At 37.5% G+C, this 25,129-nt stretch overlaps 11 non-coding genes across 11 annotated transcripts; 6 read left to right on the top strand and 5 right to left on the bottom strand.

Annotated features, from left to right (window-relative positions):
* The first annotated feature begins 1,806 nt into the window (after positions 1 to 1,806).
* trnas-gcu lies at positions 1,807 to 1,888 on the top strand. The gene has a single exon. It is a non-coding gene; the product is annotated as a tRNA-Ser (tRNA).
* A 1,126-nt stretch (positions 1,889 to 3,014) lies between these two features.
* trnat-ugu lies at positions 3,015 to 3,088 on the top strand. Its single transcript has one exon. It is a non-coding gene; the product is annotated as a tRNA-Thr (tRNA).
* Positions 3,089 to 4,390: 1,302 nt separating this feature from the next.
* trnas-gcu lies at positions 4,391 to 4,472 on the top strand. Its single transcript has one exon. It is a non-coding gene; the product is annotated as a tRNA-Ser (tRNA).
* A 4,217-nt stretch (positions 4,473 to 8,689) lies between these two features.
* On the top strand, positions 8,690 to 8,771 carry trnas-gcu. Its single transcript has one exon. It is a non-coding gene; the product is annotated as a tRNA-Ser (tRNA).
* Positions 8,772 to 9,677: 906 nt separating this feature from the next.
* On the top strand, positions 9,678 to 9,751 carry trnat-cgu. The gene has a single exon. It is a non-coding gene; the product is annotated as a tRNA-Thr (tRNA).
* Positions 9,752 to 12,216: 2,465 nt separating this feature from the next.
* Positions 12,217 to 12,298, top strand: trnas-gcu. The gene has a single exon. It is a non-coding gene; the product is annotated as a tRNA-Ser (tRNA).
* Positions 12,299 to 18,608: 6,310 nt separating this feature from the next.
* Positions 18,609 to 18,682, bottom strand: trnat-cgu. The gene has a single exon. It is a non-coding gene; the product is annotated as a tRNA-Thr (tRNA).
* A 423-nt stretch (positions 18,683 to 19,105) lies between these two features.
* Positions 19,106 to 19,179, bottom strand: trnat-agu. The gene has a single exon. It is a non-coding gene; the product is annotated as a tRNA-Thr (tRNA).
* Positions 19,180 to 23,633: 4,454 nt separating this feature from the next.
* Positions 23,634 to 23,715, bottom strand: trnas-gcu. Its single transcript has one exon. It is a non-coding gene; the product is annotated as a tRNA-Ser (tRNA).
* Positions 23,716 to 24,122: 407 nt separating this feature from the next.
* Positions 24,123 to 24,196, bottom strand: trnat-cgu. The gene has a single exon. It is a non-coding gene; the product is annotated as a tRNA-Thr (tRNA).
* Positions 24,197 to 24,802: 606 nt separating this feature from the next.
* trnas-gcu lies at positions 24,803 to 24,884 on the bottom strand. The gene has a single exon. It is a non-coding gene; the product is annotated as a tRNA-Ser (tRNA).
* Positions 24,885 to 25,129: the final 245 nt, after the last annotated feature.

Here is a 25,129-nt window from a genome sequence, read left to right as displayed (position 1 = left end):
ATGTGATCTATCGATCTGACACACCCTATGATGTCTCCTGTGTAGTTAAGTCTTGATTGTGTAAAATCTGTGACTAGTTTTAAGTAAGTAGAAAATCTAGTGACCAAAGTTTCTGAGAAGTATCAAAGCAAGAATACACCTTGAACATCTTATATATTTTTACTTGTGACTGTGCTCATCCTCCTGTGTGTACTTTTCTACAATGTCAAATTGTACAGTGCTTCATATCTAAGTATCGCTTTATAAAGTAATATATACATACATATAAAAAATATGAACCATTAGATCTGCCTGTCAGGTAACTGTCTGGTCACCTTATCAAGAGAGGATATGGCATTTATAAAATAAATATGTTGCAAAGTGAAGGCACTGAGGATCTGTTGTTTACTAGACATACACTGTAACAATGCATTGTCTATACATGACAAAATCTGCTAACACTTCTCAAGTTGTTCAAGGGGCTTTGATAAACACTTCTCAGAAACATTAATCTTTAGATTTTCTACTTACTTAAAACTAGTCACAGATTTTACACAATAAGGACTTAACTACACAGGAGATATCATAGGGTTTGTCAGAGATCAACAGATCACATCCAACAAGTCTGATCTGGGCCTACATTGCAGCAACCTGCACCAGGTAGAATAGGTAGAAGAACTACAAAGAGTTGGAGATATCTTACTAATAGTATATCATATACTCAATTAATTAATAACACCAGAAAAGTACAATAGACATGTTATTACATTTTAGTCATTGCTGAGAGTTGAACTCAGGATCTCCTGTTTACAAGACAGGTGTTTTAACCAATTTAGCTACAGCGCCAGCTGCTAAGTAATGTGGTGTACCATATCACAGTTAATTAACTGCACTTTGGTGCAAGTGGCTATGGTCAATGTATTCCAGATCCTATGGTGATGAAGGAAATGCAATTCCTCTAAATTGTATCATCATTGTCATGATCATTGTCTTGATTTTACCAAGAAGAGTAAATGTGGTGACGTAAGCCAAGGAGAAAAGATTGAGTAGAGGGCAAAATGGTTTAGCAGTCCATCGTCTTAACCACCACGTTGTCTTATGAATGTTTTTGCCATCCTATCCAGTACCAAAATATGAAGTGTTTGGCCCATATTTTTCAGAATGCACTGGGATATGCTCAATTCATTTTAATAACCAACCATTTGGCACTGCAGCCAGGTCGACCTATGGCACGTGGTATTTATAAAATGGACAGGCGATTTAACCAACTAAGCCACAGCGCCAACAATTACAAAAGCCCGCTGCTTTAACCAACTCTTTAAAAATGAATCCACACACACGTTTCAAGTTTTGCCATCAATTTTCTTACTCTGAGAAATAATTTTTCAAAAACATTGGCCATTAGATTTCCTACTATAGAATGCAAAGCGCTTGAGAAACCTTAATCAGACAATAGTTACTGCACTGAGGGTGGGATCCACATATTTCGACCCCGGTTCACAGGTTCAAGCTACTGAAACAAGGTTGAGGCTCTCAATTGCTGTGTGATATATGGTGATAAGAAAACAGTTTATCATTTATTTGCCATATTAAAATATAAATAAATGTCAGAACTTCTCATTTGATATCCTTTAAAGCATTGTAATTTATGTGATCTCTAAAGAAAATTATCATCTGTAGCATATTTGATATTTATCAGACCCAACTGTAGTGAGTACACTCCATAACCTTTCATTTACTTGTTGTATTTGAAGTTGGACTGTTTCCAAAACACCAACACCATTGGCCGCTACACACCACCAGCTGTGTTGCCGCATTTTCACAAGAGACGAGGTGGCCGAGTGGTTAAGGCGATGGACTGCTAATCCATTGTGCTCTGCACGCGTGGGTTCGAATCCCATCCTTGTCGCTACATTTATTGCATACTTGAGCTGTTTTCTTAAAGTAATATTCACTTGCATATCATGTCAATATTAAATGGGCAAGGCATGCCAGTCTTCTATCAGTCAAAGAAGACAAGGTCTGTGCACTTGAGGAACCAGTTTGCCCAATATAAGGTCCCAAGAGTGGACTTACCCCTTCCAAAGGACTACTATAAAAACTGATTTCACAGAAAAAAACATCTCTATGGAGAAAAAATATAGAGAAAATGTATTCCTTCAAAAAAGAAGATTAAAAATGTTTCCTCAAGGAGCAGATGTAGCCATCACCAGGGGAGCATGCAGAAGTACCAATTGATATTCCAGTGGATGAAGAGTTAAATGTCCCAGTAGAAAGAAAACAAGACTCAGGGTGACAACAGGTATATTTGGTGAGCGGTACCTAGTGTAGGCTAGTCATTTCTATTGTTACCAGCCATCCATCTCAGGACTGGTTCAACAACAAACAGACTAGGCAGGTAATAGTTACAGAGCATAATAAATAAGAACCATTCTAGGGAAATGGCACTGCTTTCAGATGATAATGGCAACATAGTTACATAGTTACATAGTTATATCGGGTTAAAAAAGTCCATCAAGTTCAACCCCTCCAAATGAAAACCCAGCATCCAAACACACACCCCTCCCTACTTCCACATAAATGATATATACCCATATCTATACTAACTATAGAGTTTAGTATCACAATAGCCTTTGTGATCTTTTACTAAAACAATTGTTTTTTCCTTATTGGATAAGAAGGAGGATGAAGACTTTAACAAGTCCGAAAGTAAAAGTTTAGCCGGCACTAAACCATTTTGCTCTCTACTCAATCTTTTATCCTTTTCTTAGATCACCACAGTTCTTCTTGGTAAAATCAAGACAATGATCATGACAATGATGATACAATTTAGGGGAATTGCTTTCCCTTCATCACCATAGGATCTGGAATATATTGACCATAGCCACTGGCACCAAAGTGCTATCGATATTTGCAGAGTTACGTGTGCCACTGTCATATGAAAAGACCAGGAAATAGAAAGATTTACATCAAACTGAGCCAAATTTTATTTAAATTAACTGTGATATGATAAAAAAAAAAGCTTTTTCTCAGTTGGTGCTGTGGCTTAGTTGGTTAAAGTGCCTGTCTTGTAAACAGGAGATCCTGAGTTTGATTCTCAGCAGTGCCTAAGGTTTAATGACATGTCTATATTGCTTTTCTGGTGCTGTTAATTTAATAGATGATGGACTATTAGTAAGATATCTCAACTCAAGCTCTTTGTAGTTCTTATACCGATTCTACTTGGTGCTGCAATGTAGGCCGAGGTCAACATATTCCAGATTGTTGGATGCAATCTGTCTCACACACCCTATAAATTACTCCTGTATAGTTAAAGGACCAGTAACAGTATTTGTTTTTAAAAAAAAAAAAACACCAACACAGTTTAGACTTTCAATTCGCAAAGCTCTATTTAGGAAATTATTTACCGATTTTCTGCATGCGCTCCTCTTCTGAAACGGTGACAGGGTGACGACCTATCGTGCGGCACTCAATTTCTCCTCCCTGGCTATCTCCTATAGACTATTTTATAAATTTCATATCCTATCTTGCTAAGGTGACCAGACAGTTACCTGACAGCCAGACCTAATGGTTCATATTTTTTGTATGTCTGTATATATTACTTTATAAAGTGCTACTTAGATACGATACACTGTACAATTTGACATTGTAGAAAAGTACACACAGGAGGATTAGCATAGTAATAAGTATAAATATATGGATATTAAGTGGCAGAAGGTAAGAGACACAGTAGAAATGAGGTCCCTGTCCCTTAGTCTGTACCTTACAAACTAAGTGGGTGGATAATGTACAAACACAAATCGAGGGTGAAAGTGTACAGAGGTTTCGAAATTGGCCCTTAAGTTTCAGGACTGGACCAGATGAATTTATTGTGTTCCTATAGTGTTATTCAGGGATACAATTCCAGAGATAAGGAATAAGGAGATAGAAATATTTCAGATGTGAGAAAATGGTGTGGATGATTCAAGATAACTCACAGGAAAAGTGCTGAATTAATAGTTTTCATGGCCATGCCATCATTAGTAGAGGAGAAGGACAGAGATTGGATGGGAAGATTTAAAACCTTTAAGTGAATGTTCTTACTCTCTGCCTGTGATTTCCAGTGTAAAGTGCATCTATCCTCATTTAGGGCACCGCTTCCCCTTAGGCAAATCTTTAAACAATAGGTTCAAGGAGAGCACTTCAAAGCAATATGCTATGAAAAAGTATTTATTCACTGACTACCATACACGACATGTTTCGGGCCATTTGTGCCCTTTCTCAAGTGTGAAAGGGCACGAATTGTTGTATTAGGAGCTTGTTGTATTTGGAGTTGGATTGGGGCACAGTCCACCACCCTGGCTGTGGTTCCAAAACATCAACACCATTGGCCGCCACACACCACCAGCTGTGATTCATTCATTTCACATGAGACAAGGTGGCAGAGTGGTTAAGGTGATGGACTGCTAATCCTTTGTGCTCTGCACGTGTGGGTTCGAATCCCATCCTCATCGCTACCTTTATTTCATGAACAGTACTACTGAATCAGTGCATGATACCTGAGCTGGTTTTTTAAAATCAAGTTCACTTGCACATCATGTCTATATTAAATGGACAAGGCATGCCAGTCTTCTATCAGTCAAGAGGACAAGTTCCATGCACTTGAAGAAGCAGTTTGCCCAATATAAGGTCCCAAGAGTGGACTTACCCCTTCCAAAGGGCTACTGCAAAAAAAAATCCAGCTGGGAGAACTTAGTAGCCTGAATTTACAGTTAACTCTTTATCTAAACAATGGGCCTTATAAAGGTTTTGCTGTTAATAGGATTCAAACCTGTGCAGGGCAAACCAATGAATTGGAAGTCCAACACCTTAACGCAGGGGTCCCCAACCTTTTTTACCAATGAGCCACAATTAAATTGAAAAAAAGTTGGAGAGCAACACAAGCATGAAAAATTTTCCTGGGTGACAATTATGGGCTGTGACTGGCTTTTGGTAGCCCCTATGAGGACTGGTAGTTTATACTCCCCTTAACCACTAGGCCACCTCGTCACACGTGGAGACATTGAAACACAGCTGGTGGTATGTGGCGGCCAATGGTGTTGGTGTTTTGGAAACCACAGCCAAGGTGGTGGACTGCGCCCGAGTCCAACTTCAAATACAACATGTAAAGGAAAGGTTATGGAGTATATTCACTACAGTTGGGGCTGATAAAAAACAAATGTGCAATGGATTAGAGATCACATAAATTACAATGCTTTTAAGGCTATCAAATGAAAAGTTCTGACATTTATTTATATTTTAATATGGCAAATTAATGATAAACTGTTTTTTATCACCATATATCATACAGCAATTTTGGTTCCTTTCATCTTGCATTGTTTCAAAAAAAAGTTCATTTCAAATTTTCCAATTTTCCTTTTTAGCTGCAGTATCAATGGTTGACGTCATTGACATATTAATGAGGATTCTTAGCCTATTGTCAGTGCAAAAATGCTCAGTTTCTGTCTAAGCCTGAATAACAATAGTGGGTGGTTTCACAAATATGTTTTTACAATGAAATAGAATTGAACAACTAATTGACAGTCTTTTGAAGGTTGCCCTACACTAAAAAATTTTAATAGCATAAAGTTGGAGTAACAGTTTTGCCAATGTAGCTCCATTGTTCTGAATTTAACATTATTTACCCAAGCAAAAGTGCATTATTAAAAAAAATGTTCAAATTGATGTACTTTATGTTGACATATTTGGGTGATTCTTAAATGGTAACCCAAATTCATAAAAAGATTGCACTTAATGTCAGTTTTACAACAGAGTAAGCTGAAAATCATTACATGACAAATTTAAAAATGCCTTATTTTTCTTTTTACTTTTCTTTTTCTTTTTACCTGGCAGGCAGACTTAATGGTTCATATTTATTTGTATGTATGTATATATTACTTTATAAAGCGCTACTTAGATACGAAGCACTGTACAATTTGACATTGTAGAAAAGTACACACAGGAGGATGAGCATAGTAATAAGTATAAATATATGGATATTAAGTGGCAGAAGGTAAGAGACACAGTAGAAATGAGGTCCCTGTCCCATAGTCTGTACCTTACAAACTAATTGGGTGGATAATGTACAGACACAAATCAAGGGTTAAAGTGTACAAAGGTTTCAACATCGGCCCCAGACGAATTTATTGTATTCCTGTAGTGTTATTCAGGGATACAATTCCAGAGATAAGGAGTAAGGAGATAGAAATATTTCAGATATGAGAAAATGGTGAGGATGATTCAAGATAACTCACAGGTAAAGTGCTGAATTAATAGGATTCATGGCCATGCCATCATTAGTAGAGGAGAAGGACAGAGTTTGGATGGGAAGATTTAAGTAGGAAATCTAATGACCAATGTTATTGAGAAGAATTTGAGCAGGACTTGCAGAACATGAGAAGTATGAGTCAATTCCTCTATGAAGTGTCTGACTGTCATCAGGTGATGCTGTGGTTTAGTTGTTTAAAAGGCTTTTTCATAACATATTTATTTGACAAACTCCACATCCCATGCTGCTAAGGTGAACATACACAGCCACCCTAGAACTTATCTAATAACCTGGACATTGGTTGGATTTAATATCTTTGAGGATAGATTAATAGCATTCAACTATATTTTTTACCAATCATCATCATCTATGATGATGGCGCAATATATATATATATATATATATATATATATATATATATATATATATATATATATATATATATATATATATATATATATATATAGCGGGGGTCCTGCTCACAAGAGTGTACAATCAAAAGCCAATGGCTCAAGCAAGCATATCAGAACCAAAGTGAGCTAAAGGTGGATCAGCCATTTCCCAATCATGTGATAAGAAGGGACATGGGCAGATAAAATTTTAGTTTTTTTTGGACTTGTGAAATTCAGAAAGATGAATATAAAATGGCAAAATTGCTTAAGTGCAACGTGACATTAAAAAAACATTTTGGAGTACAAAAAAGCAAAAAGAGAAACAAAATTGTCACATTTGTAATTTTTTTTTTTTTTAAAGTTATGATTTTCTGCTTACTCTTGACATTTAGTGCAATCTTTTTATGAATTTGGGTATCATTTAAGAATCACCCAATTATGTCAAAATAACGTACATTGATTTGAACTTGGTGTAACATTTTTTGATATTGTTAATGCCATTTTGCTTGGGTAAATAATGTTGAATTCAGAAAGATGGAGTTACATTGGCAAAATTGTGTTACTTCAACTTAATGCCATTAAAGGGATACTGTCATGGGAAAAAAAAAATTCAAAATGAATCAGTTAATAGTGCTGCTCCAGCAGAATTCTACACTGAAATCCATTTCTCAAAAGAGCAAACAGATTTTTTTATATTCAATTTTGAAATCTGACATGGGGCTAGACATATTGTCAATTTCCCAGCTGCCCCAAGTCATGTGACTTGTGCTCTGATAAACTTCAATCACTCTTTACTGCTGTACTGCAAGTTGGAGTGATATCACCCCCTCCCTTTTCCCCCCAGCAGCCAAACAAAAGTACAATGCGAAGGTAACCAGATAACAGCTCTCTAACACAAGATAACAGCTCCCTGGTAGATCTAAGAACCACACTCAATAGTAAAAACCCATGTCCCACTGAGACACATTCAGTTACATTGAGAAGGAAAAACAGCAGCCTGCCAGAAAGCATTTCTCTCCTAAAGTGCAGGCACAAGTCACATGGCCAGGGGCAGCTGGAAGATTGACAAAATGTCTAGCCCCATGTCAGATTTAAAAATTAAATATAAAAAAAATCTGTTTGCTCTTTTGAGAAATGGATTTCAGTGCAGAATTCTGCTGGAGCAGCACTATTAACTGATTCATTTTGGAATTTTTTTTTCCCATGACAGGATCCCTTTAAAAAAATGGTAGTGTGGGACAGCATTCAAAAGACTGTCAATTTGTTGTTCAGTTATTTTTTTTATTCTTAATTAATTGAAATTTAAATTCTATTTCATTGAAAAATCCCTTTATGAAACCACCCACAATTATTATTCAGGCTACACAAAAACAGAGCCTTTTTGCACTGACAATATGCTAAGAATCCTCATTAATATGTCAATGACGTCAACTATTGATACTGCAGCTAAAAAGGAAAATTGGAAAATTTGAAATGAACTTTTTTTTGAAACAATGCAAGATGAAAGGAACCAAAATTGCTGTGTGTTATATGGTGATAAGTGAAATTCTTATGTACTCCCTGGCCTTTCCATGATGCAATTGTCTGGTGCTCAGTCCTCTAGGGAGACTGCACTCCCCTGGATGATGACGAAGGGGCCAGCCCCCGAAACGTTGTGCTTGTTTGACACAATAAACTGTTGCATTGATCTCTGTGTGCCGGTTCCTCATTTGCTTGTTTCCTGTTATATATGATGATAAGAAAACAGTTTATCATTTATTTGCCAAATTAAAATATAAATAAATGTCAGAACTTCTCATTTAATATCCTTTAAAGCATTGTAATTTATGTGATCTCTTAAGAAAAGTATCATCCGCAGCATATTTGTTATTTATCAGACCCAACTGTAGTGAGTACACTCCATAACCTTTCCTTTACTTGTTGTATTTGAAGTTGGACTGGGGCACAATCCACCACCCTGGCTGTGGTTTCCAAAACACCAACACCATTGAACGCTACTCACCACCAGCTGTCTTCCAGCATGTTCTCAAGAGACGAGGTGGCCGAGTGGTTAAGGCGATGGACTGCTAATCCATTGTGCTCTGCACGCGTGGGTTCGAATCCCATCCTCGTCGCTACATTTATTGCATGAACAGTACTGCTGAAACAGTGCATGATACTTGAGCTGGTTTCTTAAAGTCACATTCACTTGAACATCATGTCAATATTATATGGACAAGGCATGCCAGTATTCTATCAGTCAAAGAAAACAAGGTCCGTGCACGAAGCAGTTTGCCCAATATAAGGTCCCAAGAGTGGACTTACCCCTTCTAAAGGACTACTATAAAAACTGATTTCACAGAAAAAACATCTCTATGGAGAAAAAATATAGAGAAAATGTATTCCTTCAAAAAGAAGATAAAAAATGTTTCCTCAAGGAGCAGATGTAGCCATCACCAGGGAAGCATGCAGGAGTACCAATGGATGAAGGGTTAAATGTCCCAGTAGAAACAAAACAAGACTCAGGGTGACAACAGGTATATTTGGTGAGTGGTACCTAGTGTAGGCTAGTAATTTCTATTGTGTTACCAGACATTCCATCTCAGGACTGGTTCAACAACAAACAGTACAGAGTGATTAAATACTAGGCAGGTAATAGTTACAGAGCATAATAAATAAGACCGTAATTAATAATAATAAATAAACAAGTCCGAAAGTAAAAGTTTAGCGGGCACTAAACCGTTTTGCTCTCTACTCAATCTTTTATCCGTTTTTTATATCACCACAGTTCTTCCTCTTGGTGAAATCAAGACAATGATCATGACAATAATGATACAATTTGAAGGAATTGCTTTCCCTTCATCACCATAGGATCTGGAATACATTGACTATAGCCACTTGCACCAAAGTGCTATCGATATTTGCAGAGTTACGTGTGCCCACTAATAAATGGAAAAACCAGGAAATAGAAAGATTTACATCAAACTGAAAATTTTATTTAAATTAACTGTGATATGGTAAAAAAAAGGTTTTTGTCAGCTGGCGCTGTGGCTTAGTTGGTTAAAGCGCCTGTCTCGTAAACAAGAGATCCTGAGTTCGACTCTCAGCAGTGCCTAATGTTTAATGACATGTCTATAGTACTTTTCTGGTGCTGTTAATAATTGATTAGATGATATCCTATTAGTAAGACATCTCAAGCTCTTTGTAGTTCTTATACCTATTCTACTTGGTGCAAGTTGCTGCAATGTAGGCTGGTGTCAACATATTCCAGGTTTTTGGATGCGATCTATCGGTCACACACACCCTATAATATCTGCTGTGTAGTTAAAGGACCGGTAATATATATATTTTTTTTTAAAAAATGTTGTTTCTTTTTAACAAAAAAAAACACCAACACAGTTTAGACTTTCAATTCTCAAAGTTTTAAGAAATTATTTACCGATTCTCTGCAAGCGCTCCTCATCTGAAATGGCGACAGGGCGACGACCTATCATGTGGCACTCAATTTCTCCTCCCTGGCTATCTCCTGACCTATAGAATATTTCATAAATGCCATATCCTCTGTTGCTAAGGTGTCCAGACAGTTACCTGACAGGCAGACCTAATGGTTCATATGTTTTTGTATGTCTGTATATATTACTTTATAAAGCGCTACTTAGATATGAAGCACTGTTCAATTTGACATTGTAGAAAGGTAAATACAGGGAGGATTAGCATAGTAATAAGTATAAATATATGGATATTAAGTGGCAGAAGGTAAGAGACAGTAGAAATGAGGTCCCTGTTCCTTAGTCTGTACCTTACAAACTAAGTGGTTGGATAATGTACAGACACAAATCGAGGGTAAAAGTGTACAAAGGTTTCAACATTGGCCCTTAAGTTTCAGGACTGGACCCCATGAATTTATTGTATCCCTGTAGTGTTATTCAGGGATAGAATTCTAGAGATAAGGAGTAAGGAGATAGAAATATTTCAGATGTGAGAACATGGTGTGGATGATTCAAGATAACTCACAGGTAAAGTGCTGAATTAATAGGTTTCATGGCCATGCCATCATTAGTAGAGGAGAAGGACAGAGTTTGGATGGAAAGATTTAAGTAGGAAATCTAATGACCAATGTTTTTGAGAAGAATTTGAGCATGCCTTGCAGAACATGAGAAGTATGAGTCAATTCCTCTATGAAGTGTATGACTGTCATCAGGTGATGCTGTGGTTTAGTTGTTTAAAAGGCTTTTTCATAACATATTTATTTGACAAACTCAACATCCCATGCTGCTAAAGTGAACATACACAGGCCACAATAGCACTTATCTAATAACCTGAACATTGGTTGGATTTAATATCTTTCAGGATAGATTAATAGCATTCCTTTATATTTTTTACCAATCGTCATCATTTATGATGTACAATTAAAAGCCAATGGCTCAAGCAAGCATATCAGAACCAAAGTGAGCTAAAGGTGTATCAGCCATTTCCCAATCATGTGATAAGAAGGGACATGGGCGGATCAATTTTATGTTTTTTTGGACTTGTGAAATTGAGAAGGATGAAGTTAAAATGGCAAAATTGCTGAAGTGCAACTTGTTAAAAAAATTGTTGATATTTTAGAGTACAAAAAAAAAGTAAAAAGAAAAACAAAACTGTCACATTTGTAAAATTGTCATGCAATGATTTTTTGTTTACTCTGTTGTAAAACTGACAATTAGTGAAATTTTTTTATGAATTTGGGTTACCTTTTAAAAATCACCCAAATATGTCAAAATAACATACATCAATTTGAACTTAGCGTAACATTTTTTGACATTATTAATGCAATTTTGCTTGGGTTAATAATGTTTAATTTAGAAGTATGGAGTTACATTGGCATTATTACGCCAACTTTATTCCATTAAAAATTTTTAGTGTAGGACAGCATTCAAAAGACTGTCAATTTGTTGTTCAGTTATTTTTTTTATTCTAAATTATTTGAATTTATTTCATTGTAAAAACCCATTTGTGAAACCACCCACTATTGTTATTCAGGCTTAGACAGAAACTGAGCCTTTTTGCAGTGACAATAGGCTAAGAATCCCCATTTATAGGTCAATGAAAAATTGGAAAATTTGAAATGAACTTTTTTTTAAGCAATGCAAGGTGAAAGGAACCAAAATTGCTGTGTGATATATGGTGATAATAAAACAGTTTATAATTTATTTGCCATATCAAAATATAAATAAATATCAGATAAATGGCTAGATATCCCCAAATTTTTTAAAAAACATACTTGCCAGGGCTTTGTGTGTAAGGGGGGGCCTGACCATGCTCACTTACTTGATTTCAGCTCAGCGTGCTGCCAGTAGGACGCTGCAGCTCTGTGCACGGAAGCTTTTCCCAATTAAGATTTCCTGTACCCTTGTGGTCCTTTAAAAATAATTATTTATCAGACCCAAATGTAGTGAATACACTCCATAACCTTTCCTTTACTTGTTGTATTTGGAGTTGGACTGGGGCACAGTCCTCCACCCTGGCTGTGGTTACAAAACACCGACATCATTGGCCGCCACATACCAACAGCTGTCTTTCATTTCATTTCTCATGTGTGATGAGATAGCCGAGTGGTTAAGGCAATGGACTGCTAATCCATTGTGCTCTGCACGTGTGGGTTCGAATCCCATCCTCGTCGCTACCTTTATTTCATGAACTTGTGTTGGTTTCTTAAAGTCATGTTCACTTGCACATCATGTCTATATTAAATGGACAAGGCATTCTATCAGTCAAAGAAGACAAGGTCCATGCACTTGATGTGTGGCGGCCAATGGTGTTGGTGTTTTGGAAACCACAGCCCCCAGTCCAACTTCAAATACAACAAGTAAAGGAAAGATTATGGAGTGTACTCACTACAGTTGGGGCTGATAAATATAACAAATATGCTACGCATTAGAGATATAAATTACAATGCTTTTAAGGCCATCAAATGAAAAGTTCTGACATTTATTTATATTTTAATATGGCAAATTAATGATAAACTGTTTCTATGAACACCATATATCACACAGAAATTATGGTTCCTTTCACCTTGCATTGTTTCCAAAAAAAAGTTAATTTCAAATTTTCCAAAATTCCTTTTTAGCTGCAGTATCAATGGTTGACATCATTGACATATTGATGAGGATTCTTAGACTAAGAAGGCAAAAAGGCTCGGTTTCTGTCTAAGCCTGAATAACAATAGTGGGTGGTTTCACAAAAGGATTTTTCAATGAATTGAACAACAAATTGACAGTCTTTTGAAAGCTGTCCTACACTAAAAAAATTTAATAGCATAAAGTTCGAGTAACAGTTTTGCCAATGTAACTCCATTGTTCTGAATTCAACATTATTTACCCAAGCAAAATTGCATTAATAATGTCAAAAAATGTCAAAAAATGTTACACCAAGTTCAAATTGATGTACTTTATTTTGGTTTTTGATATTTGGGTGATTCTTAAATGGTAACCCAAATTCATAAAAAGATTGCACTTAATGTCAGTTTTACAACAGAGTAAGCTGAAAATCATTACTTGATAAATTTACAAATGCCTTATTTTTCTTTTTACTTTTTTTGTTCTCCAAAATGTTTTTTCATGGGATCAAGTTGCACTTAAGCAATTTTGCCATTTTAACTTCTACTTTCTGAAGTCCAAAGAAAACTAAAATTTTATCTGCCCATGTCCCTTCTTATCACATGTATGGGAAATGGCTCATACACCTTTAGGGCAGAGACACTCATGGAGATTCAGGGAGATTAGTTGCCCAGTGACAAATCGCCTCTTCTTCAGGCTACTAATCTCCCCGAACTGCATTCCCGCCGGCTAGAATCTAAATCGATGTGGGATGGCACTTGGAGTTTGATAGCAAACACAGGCATGGTTACCCAGCAAATATCCTTAAGATTGAACAAACAGACAGCAGAAAAACATAAAACTCACACACAACTTATTTGAGTCACAGAATAAAACTTGTCTGGGGAAGTAAAAAGCTCATGCTGACCTGTTAGAAGGAATGGGTTTTGGGGTTGAGTAGCTTGAACCTGTGAACAGGTGTTGAAATATGTGGATTCCACCCTCAGTGCAGTAACTATTGTCTGATTAAGGGTTCTCAAGCTCTTTTTATTCTATAGTAGGAGATCTAATGGCCAATGTTTTTGAAAATGTTTCAATGTTTTTGAAAAACTGATCTGATGAAAGTAAGAATATTGCTTGCAAAACTTGAGACGTTCCTTCCGTGGATTCCTTGTTAAAGAGTATGTGAAGGTGTTAAATAGAGGTAGTTGGTTGTGCTGTGGCTTAGTTGGTTAAAGCGCCTGTCTAGTAAACAGGAGATCCTGAGTTCAAATCTCAGCAGTGCCTTTGCTTTCACATGTCCATTTTATAACTCCCACATGCCGTGCATTGACAGATCTGGCTGCAATGCCAAATAGTTGGTTATTGAAATGAAATAAGCATTTCCCAGTGCATTCTGAAAAATATGCAGATCTGGGCCAAACACTTCATATTTTGGTACTGGATAGGATGGCAAAAGCATATATAAGACAAGGTGGCTTAGTTATTAAGATGATGGACCGCTAAACCCTTTTGTGTTCATAGACACAAAGATCCGATCGTACGAATCCTCGGACTTCCCCATCTCCCGACCTGCCGCTAACCATTCAGATCAAATAAAGTAGAAAAGAACAGATCAGCCGATGTTCTGCCCCTGACAGCAATCGTATGAAATTTATGTCCAACAAATGCTAGTGACAGTCACCCTCTGAAAATCGTACGATCGGCAATACATGCAGAGATATTATCGGCAGCCAACATAAATCTTTTAACCTGTCCGATCGACCAAATGATCTCCGCCGGACGAAAAATGACAGGAGTCTCCACACACGTTCCAAAAATCAGATCTTTGCGTCTATGGCCAGTTTTAGATGCAGCCAATATCAAGGTAATACGTATCTTAGTTTCTTGAGAGATAGATTCCAGTTCAGGCTTGGAAAATAGTGTATTACTATCTAAATGCAATTGAACAAAACAAGGGGATGAATTTCTATTTAATTGCAAACTAGTATTTAAATACCGATAAACTTCTCTCCAAAAAAGACTAGCCTTTGGGCAGGACCATAAATAGTGAAACAAGATTGCATCAGTCTCTTCACATTTGGGGCAATACGACTGAGGTCTGGTGGAGATATCTTTTAAAAAGATTTTCCCATAGCCTAGATCTGCTTGTTTACATTGTTGTATCCTCCAACTCTCCACTAAAATCAGATTATTATAGTTATATATAGACTTCCATTTGGCGGAGACTTTTTATAATGCATGTGAGTATGAATCATAAACATTGCAAAGTGTTTTTTGAAAGAGAGTCAATTGATATCTTAATGGAGGAATCCATAAACTCAACCAAAGGTTCTTTCCGTTGATCCGTTAGATCTTTCACTAAAACAACTGTTTTCATTACTGGAAAGTAAAGCGGATGGAGACTTTAACAAGTCTGAAGGTTTAAGTAAAAGCTTAGCAGGCATAAAAGGCATTTGTGTGTAGCTGAAGGAGTGATTAGAAAATAAATGTTTCCAAACATATATAGTATCTTGAAAAAGAGGATTCTTTTTGAAGTCGCAAGGCACATTTTTTCAGTTGCTCTGCAAAACTAAACCGTTTTGTTCTCTTTGTTAATAATTGTGTAGATGATATCCTATTAGTAAGATATCCCCACCTCTTTGTAGTTTTTCTACCTGTTCTACTTGGTACAATTTGCTGCAATGTAGGCTGGGATCAACATATTCCAGTTCTTGTTGCATGTGATCTGTCGATCTGATACAACCTTTGATATCTCCTGTGTAGTTAAGTCTTGATTGTGTAAAATATGTGACTAGTTTTAAGTAAGTAGAAAATGTAATGGCCAATGTTTCTGAGAAGTATCAAAGCAAGAATACAAGTTGAACAGCTTGAGAAGTGTTAGTAGATATTTTGTTGTAAAGATAATGCATTGTCATGTATGTATATATTACTTTATAAAGCGCTATTTAGATATGAAGCACTGTACAATTTGACATTGTAGAAAAGTACACACAGGGGGATGAGCATAGTAAGAAGTATAAATATATGGATATTAAGTGGCAGAAGGTAAGAGACACAGTAGACAAACTAGATAATGTACAGACACAAATCGAGGGCAAAAGTGTACAAAGGTTTGGATATTGGCCCTTAAGTGTCAGGACAGGACCAGATAAAGTTATAGTGTTCCTGAAGGTACAATCTGAATTTCCTGGAGTTATTCAGGGATATTGTAGCGTAAGCATTTCCAAGTACATTCTGCCAGTATTCCTAACCTGCAGATCTGGGCCAAACACGCTGGTTCCAACTCCGACGCCCATTTAGACGCCGGTGAATTGTCACCGGCTATAAAATCGCCGTTTTGCAAATTTTTCGAAATTCGTGGTGTAGCAGAACACATTCACCCATAAATATTTGGGAATGAATATGTTGCATTTGCAAATGCAAGATGAGGTGGCTGAGAGGTTAAGGTGATGGACTGCTAATCCATTGTGCTCTGCATGCGTGGGTTCTAATCCCATCCTTGTTGGGAAGCAATCTTCAAAAAAAATTAGCTCTCCACTAATAGAGTGAATAAAGCAAGGTGCTTAATCTATGTTAATACCTGTAATACAATTTGCTACAGCAAAGGTCACCTACCATTTTTTAGCCGTCAGCCACATTTAACTGTAAAAACATTTAGGGAGCAACACAACCATGAAAAAAGTTCTTGAATGTGCCAACTAAGGGCTGCAATTGGCTATATGATAGCCCAATGTGCACTGGCAGCCGACAGCAGGCTCTGTTTTTTATCCAATCAGAACTTGCCTCCAAGCCAGGAATTCAAAAATAAGCACCTTCTTTGTGGCTACTGGAAGTAACATCCAAGGGGTTGGAGAGCAACATGCTGCTCACTATGGATGAACACGAGCCAGGTGTGGGGAGCATCACATTTCTCTCACACGCTCACCTCCATGCTGCACGTAACATCCGTCCCCCTCGGGGTCAAGTCCATGAAGTTCATCCAAAACGGAGCACTCGGAGTGATGTGTTAAAATCATTAAACTTTAATAATCCAAGTTAAAAAACAGCGTGTCAACATACAAAGTATCAGATCATACGCTCACTAGGGATGGGTGAATTTGACCCATTTTTTCTTTTTGCCAAAAATTTGCCAGCGGCGAAATTGTCGCGCAACAAGGTGAAAAAATTCGTCCATCCCTTCTGCTCACGAGTCACTGGTTGGGGATCACTGACCTAAGTCAAACTATTCAAGGTCTGGTGGTTATGAATGGAGTTAAGTTTGTATAAGAATACAATTTGGATGGGGAAATATCTCTAATGTATCTGTCTTAAATATGAGTACTCTTATCATGGGACAACTATTGGTTCATAGACTTTAAAGTCGGAGATTAATGAGCATGTGAGTTCTTTCCACTTTAGGATGCACATCTTGTGGCATGTATTATTAGTGCTATGGCTTAATAGATTATTGTTCCTGCCTTGTAAATGAGGGATTCTGACTTGGTAGAATCTTGATGATAGATAGATAAATCCCATGCTGCATAAGGTTATGTAACAGTGCCAAATGGTTGTATATTGTGACATTAGCACCCAGTGCATTCTCCCAGTCTCCCAATCCCAAACAGGCCAAAGTGAACTAGAGCTTCTCTCTTTTCTGTATCCGCTGATATTCCATGCACAATATCCCTGAATAACTCCAGGAAATTCAGATTGTACCTTCAGGAACACTATAACTTTATCTGGTCCAGTCCTGGCACTTAAGGACCAATGTCCAAATATTTGTACACTTTTGCCCTCGATTTGTGTCTGTACATTATCCACCCTCTTAGTTTGTCTACTGTGTCTCTTACCTTCTGCCACTTAATATCCATATATTTATACTTATGACTGTGCTCATCCTCCCTGTGTGTACTTTTCTACAATGTAAAATTGTACAGTGCTTCGTATCGAAGTAGCACTTTATAAAGTAATATGTACGTAGATACTTGTTATTAAACTTTAGGCACTGCGGAGAGTTGAACTCAGGATCTCTTGTTTACAAGACAGACACTTTAACCAACTAAGCCAAAGCGACACCTGCTAAGTGCTGCATTTTATCATATCAAAGTTAATTAAAAAAAAAATTCAGTTTGAAGTAAATCTTTCTATTTCCCGGTTGTTCCATATGACAGTGGCACACGTAACTCTGCAAATATCGATAGTACTTTGGTGCAAGTGGCTATGGTCAATGTATTCCAGATCCTATGGTGATGAAGGGAAAGCAATTCCACTAAATTGTATCATAATTGTCATGATCACTTAATATCCATATATTTATACATATTACTATGCTCATCCTCCCTGTGTGTACTTTTTTACAATGTCAAATTGTACAGTGCTTCATATCTAAGTAGCGCTTTATATAAGTAATATATACAGACAAATAAAAAATATGAACCATTAGGTCTGCCTGTCAGGTAACTGTCTGGTCACCTTAGCAACAGAGGATATGGCATTTATAAAAGAAATATGTTGCAAAGTGAAGGCACTGAGGATCTTCTGTTTACTAGACATACACTGTAACAATGCATTGTCTTTACATGAAAAAATCTGCTAACACTTCTCAAGCTTTTCAAGGTGCTTTGATAAACACTTCTCAGAAACATTAATCATTAGATTTTCTACTTACTTAAAACTAGTCACAGATTTTACACAATCAGGACTTAACTACACAGGAGATATCATAGGGTTTGTCAGATCGACAGATCACATCCAACAAGTCTGATCTGGAATATGTTGACCCCAGCCTACATTGCAGCAGCCTGCACCAGGTAGAAGAACTACAAAGAGTTGGAGATATCTTACTAATAGGATATCATCTACACAATTAATTACCAGCACCAGAAAATAAATATAGACTTGTCATTAAACTTTAGGCACTGCTGAGAGTTGAACTCAGGATCTCCTGTTTACGAGACAGACGCTTTAACCAACTAAGCCACAGCGCCAGCTGTTAATGAATGTTTTTTACCATATCACAGTTAATTAACTGCACTTTGGTGCAAGTATCTATGGTCAATGTATTCCAGATCCTATGGTGATGAAGGGAAAGCGATTCCCCTGAATTGTATCATCATTGTCATGATCATTGTCTTGATTTTACCAAGAAGAGGAAATGTGGTAATGTAAGCCTAGGAGAAAAGATTGAGTAGAGCGCAAAATGGTTTAGCAGTCCATCGTCTTAACCACTCGGCCACCTTGTCTTATTAATGTTTTTGCCATCCTATCCAGTAACAAAATATGAAATGTTTGGCCCATATTTTTCAGAATGCACTGGGAAATGCTCAATTCATTTTAATAACTAACCATTTGGCACTGGAGCCACGTTGGCCTATGGCACGTGGTATTTATAAAATGGACATGTGAAAAGAAGGCACTGCTGAGATTTGAACTCAGGATCTCCTGTTTACTAGACAGGCGCGTTAACCAACTAAGCCACAGCGCCAACACCTGCTTCAGCATGCTGCTTTCACTAACTCTTTAAAAATTAATCTACCCCCGTGTTACATAGTTACATAGTTAAATTGGGTTGAAAAAAGACAAAGTCCATCAAGTTCAACCCCTCCAAATGAAAACCCAGCATCCATACATACACCCCTCCCTACTTTTAATTAGAAGATTTGCCATCAATTTTCTTACTTTGAGAAATCATTTTTCAAAAACATTGGCCATTAGATCTCCTACTATAGAAAGCAAAGCATTTGAGAAACCTTAATCAGACAATAGTTACTGCACTGAGGGTGGGATCCACATATTTCGACACCGGTTCACAGGTTCAAGCTACTGAAACAAGGTTGAGGCTCTTCTTTTGTGCCAAATTCTTAGAAGACCAACAACCCCAAAAGCCGATCCTTCTAACAGGTTAAAAAGAGCTTTGTACTTCCCCAGCCAAGTTTTATTCTTTGACTCAAATAAGTTGTGTGTGAGTTTTATGTTTTTCTGCTGTCTGTTTGTTCAATCTTAAGGAGATTTGCTGGGTAACCATGCCTGTGTTTGCTATAGACTGTTTATCCAGCAATATATGTAGAACAAAACAAACAGCCTCCTTATCTTTGCCATAGCTAAAGTATATCATATGTACAGAATTTAAACCTAAACCTAAAATGTATGATTAATTCAGAAAGTTATATAATAACCCCTATACTATATCTGCCTAAAATATTCTTTTTGTCTGGATATTAAAAAGGTGTGCAGTAGTATTCTCTGACAATGGACTACACACACACACAGCTCATCTCACACTTGTGTTTACCAGTGTTGGAAAATTGTCAGGACATTGATGGAATATCAGCGGATGTAGAAAAGAGAGAAACTGTAGCTCACTTTGGCCTGTTTGGGATTGGGAGACTGGGAGAATGCACTGGGTGCTAATGTCACAATATACAACCATTTGGCACACTGTTACATCACCTCATGCAGCATGGGATTTATCTATCTATCATTAAGATTCTACCAACTCAGAATCCCTCATTTACAAGGCAGGAACTTGAATCTACCAAGTCATAGTAACATAGTAACATAGTAATATAGTAACATAGTAAGTAAGGTTGAAAAAAGACACATGTTCATCGAGTTCAACCTTTTTTTTGTATTAACTACCTATCTGCTAGTTGATCCAGAGGAAGGCAAAAAACCCATCTGAAGCCTCTCCAATTTGCCTTAGAGTGGGAAAAATTCCTTCCTGACTCCAAAATGGCAATCGGACCAGTCCCTGGATCAACTTGGACTATGAGCTATTTCCCATAACCCTGTATTTCCTTACTTACTAAAAAGCTATCCAACCCCTTCTTAAAGCTATCTAATGTATCAGCCTGTACAACTGATTCAGGGAGAGAATTCCACATCTTCAAAGCTCTCACTGTATAAAACCCCTTCCAAATATTTAGGCGGAACCTCTTTTCTTCTAATCGGAATGGGTGACCTCGTGTCAACTGGAAAGACCTACTGGTAAATAAAGCATTATTATATGATCCCCTCATATATTTATACATAGTCATCATATCACCCCTTAAGCGCCTCTTCTCCAGCGTAAACATCCCCAATTTGGCCAGTCTTTCCTCATAGCTAAGATTTTCAATACCTTTTACCAGCTTAGTTGCCCTTCTCTGTCCCCTCTCTAATACAATAATGTCCTGTTTGAGTGATGGAGACCAAAACTGTACGGCATATTACAAGTGCTCTATACAGTGGAAGAATGACCCCCTCCTCCCTTGACTCTATGTCCCTTTTAATACAGCTCAAGACCTTATTTGCCCTTGATGCTGCTGACTGGCATTGCTTGCTACAGACAAGTTTATCATCTACAAGGACTCCAAGGTCCTTTTCCATAATGGATTTGCCTAGTGCAGTCCCATTAAGTGTATAAGTGGATATTTTTACATCCCAGGTGCATGACTTTACATTTATCAACATTAAATCTCATTTGCCACTTAGCTGCCCAGATTGCCAGTTTGTCAAGATCATGTTGCAAGTGCCACATCCTGGATGGAATTAATTGGGCTGATAATTTTGTGTCATCTGCAAACACTGATACATTACTTACAACCCCCTCCCCTAAGTCATTAATGAACAAGTTAAATAAAAGTGGACCCAATACCGAGCCCTGGGGGACCCCACTAAGAACCTTACTCCAAGTAGAGAATGTCCCATTAACAACCACCCTCTGTACCCGATCCTGTAGCCAGTTTCCTATCCACATGCAAACGACTTCATTAAGCCCAACAGACCTTAGTTTAGAAAGCAGTCGTTTGTGGGGCACAGTATCAAACGCTTTGGCAAAATCCAAATAGATCACATCTACTGCCCCCCCACTGTCCAGAATCTTACTTACCACATCATAAAATGCAATCAAATTCATCTGACATGACCTATCCTTCATAAAGCCATGCTGATTGTTGCTCATAAGGCCATTCATTAGGACAACATTTTGAATGTGATCCCTTAACAAGCCTTCAAATAATTTGCCCACCACAGATGTCAAGTTTACTGGCCTATAATTGCCAGGCTGAGATCGTAATCCCTTTTTAAATATTGGAATAACATCAGCTTTTCCCAATCCATAGGCACCATACCAGATGAAAATCAGAAATAAGGGCTGGTCTAAAACTGAACTAAGCTCTCTTAGAACCCGGGGGTGTATGCCATCAGGCCCTGGAGCCTTGTTTACATTAATTTGTATTAAGGCTTTTTGAATCATATCCTGAGTCAGCCACTGACTAGATTGAGCTGAACCATTCGTGCAGTTAATAAGTGAGCCTGTGAACCCAGACTCCTCTATTGTATACAATGAAGAAAAGAACTGATTTAGCACATTTGCCTTTTCTGTATCTGTTACAACCATACTGGTACCATTATTTAATGGAGCAACACTCTCAACCTGCATCTTTTTACTATTAATATATTTAAAAAAAAATTTAGGGTTAGTTTTCACCTCCACTGCAATTAACTCTTCATTTCTTTTCTTAGCCTTCCGGATTGCTGATTTACAACATTTATTACAGTGTTTATATTCATTAAATGCAGCTTCTGTCCTTACAGATTTGTAGTTTTTAAATGCCTTTCTCTTCTTTCCCATTAACTTCTTTACTTCTGTATTAAGCCACACAGGATGATTCTTAGAGCTTCTAAGTTTAGTCCTTAAGAGAATAAATTGAGAACAGTAATGATTTAATATCATTTTATTAAATGACAGGGACCTCAAGTCACAGCACTAATAATACATGTCACAAGATGTGCACCAACCATACAAAGTGGAAAGAACTCACATTAATCTCCTACTTAAAAGGCTATGAACCAATAGTTGTCCTGTGACGAATACTTATATTTAAGACAGATACATTAGAAATTTATCCCCATCCAAATTGTATTCTTATACAAACTTTAAAGCATCAATCATAACCACAAAACCTGGAATAGTTTGACTTAGATGGTAGCAACTAGTATTAAAGGTATTAACAGAGATTATGATATTTTGCCTTACTCACTCCATTAGTCTTGCACAAATTTTTTGAAAATTACATCCTGACAAGAATGGGATTTCAACCCACGTGTGCAGAGTACAACGGATTAGGAGTCTTTCACCTGAACCACTCGTCCACCTCATCTTATAAACATCGGTGCTCATGTACCATTCCCAAAGTATGAAGTGTTTGGCCCAGATCTGCAGGTTAGGAATACTGGCAGAATGCACTTGGAAATGCTTACGCTACAATATCCCTGAATAACTCCAGGAAATTCAGATTGTACCTTCAGGAAGCCTATACCTTTATCTGGTCTATTCCTGGAATTTAAGGACCAATATCCAAACCTTTGTACACTTTTTCCCTCAATATGGCAATTATAAAAAAACATCAAAGGCACTGCTGATATTCGAACTCAGGATCTCCTGTTTACTAGACAGGCGCTTTAACCAACTAAGCCACAGCACCAACTGACTAAACAAGATCTTTAAATAAAATAATTTTCTAACATTTCTCAAGCTGTTCAAGATGCTTTGATAAACACTTCTCAGAAACATTGGTTATTAGATTTCCTACTTACTTAGATACTTTGCCTTAAGCTCCCCATAGACGCAATGTTTCTTCTTGCTGAACGACCGATTTTAGGGAAGTCCGACCAATCGATTTTTCGGCTGACATCTGTCAGGAAATTGATCTGCCAGGTCAAAAAATCTTTGTCAGTCCCAGTGCAATCTATCTATGTTTGCAGGGCCTAGCAGGCAGCTCCATTTGTTTTCCTGGCAAATTGGTCTTTTTAGTTGATGGTCAATTTGTACAATAGTACGATCATTCCGAGAAAATGGTGGTCTCACGATGAGGATCGGACCTTTTAAAAATCTCAACATCTATGGGCAGCTTAGCTCAATTAAAGGTGCCCTAAGTTTTTTTGAAAAGTTCATCGCGACGAGGATGGGATTCAAACCCATGCGTGCAGAGCACAATGGATTAGCAGTCCATCGCCTTAACCACTCAGCCACCTCGTCTTGTATACATAAAATGCCATGTATTAATTTCCAAAGTATGAAGTGTTTGGCCCAGATCTGCAGGTTAGGAATACTGGCAGAATGCACTTGGAAATGCTTACGCTACAATATCCCTGAATAACTCCAGGAAATTCAGATTGTACCTTCAGGAACACTATAACTTTATCTGGTCCACTCCTGGCATTTAAGGGCCAATATCCAAACCTTTGTACACTTTTGCCCTCGATTTGTGTCTGTACATTATCCACCTGCTTAGTCTGTAAGGACTTTGATAAACACTTCTCAGAAACATTGGTCTTTAGATTTCCTACTTAAAACTAGTCACATATTTTACACAATCAGGACTTAACTACACAGGAGATATCATAGGGTTTGTGAGATCACATCTAACAAAATTTGTTGACTGTAGGCACTGCTGAGAGTTGAACTCAGGATCTTTTGTTTACGAGACAGACGCTTTAACCAACTAAGCCACAGCGCCAAATCATAGTTGCCATATCACAGGTAATTAAAATAAAATTTGGCTCAGTTTGATGTAAATCTTTCTATTTCCTGGTTTTCCCATTTAACAGTGGCACACGTAGCTCTGCAAATATCGATAGTACTTTGGTGCCAGTGGCTACGGTCAATGTATTCCAGATCCTATGGTGATGAAGGGAAAGCAATTCCCCTGAATTATATCATCATTGTCATGATCAATACCAACTCAGATTCCCTCATTTACGAGGCAGGCACATTAACCAACCAAGCCACAACACTAATAATTCATGCCACAAAATGTGCACCATCATACAAAGTGGAAAGAACTCGCATTCTCATTAATCTCCTACTTAAAAGGCTGTAAACCAATAGTTGTCCCATGATAAGAGTAATCATATTTGAGACAGATACATTAGAGATATTATTTACGCATTCAAATTGTATTCTTATACCAACTTAACAGCTCAATAATAAACACCAGACTTGGAGTAGTTCGACTTTGGCAGTAGCAACTAGTATTATAGGTATTAACAGAGCTTAAGTTACCATGCCTTACTCACAGATGACACTACATTAGTGAGTGCACTAGTTTTTGAAAAGTACATTGCGACGAGGATGGGATTCGAACCCATGCGTGCAGAGCACAATGGATTAGCAGTCCATCGCCTTAACCACTCGGCCACCTCGTCTGGTATGCAACTGATCCAATCTATCCATTCCCAAAGTATGAAGTGTTTGGCCCAGATCTGCAGGTTAGGAATACTGGCAGAATGCACTTAGAAATGCTTACGCTACAATATCCCTGAATAACTCCAGGAAATTCAGATTGTACCTTCAGGAACACTATAACTTTATCTGGTCCACTCCTGGCATTTAAGGGCCAATATCCAAACCTTTGTACACTTTTGCCCTCGATTTGTGTCTGTACATTATC

Source organism: Xenopus laevis, chromosome 3L (assembly GCF_017654675.1).
Source record: "Xenopus laevis strain J_2021 chromosome 3L, Xenopus_laevis_v10.1, whole genome shotgun sequence".
Classification (NCBI taxonomy): Eukaryota; Metazoa; Chordata; class Amphibia; order Anura; family Pipidae; genus Xenopus; species Xenopus laevis.
This window is presented reverse-complemented; position numbering and strand designations above follow the sequence as displayed.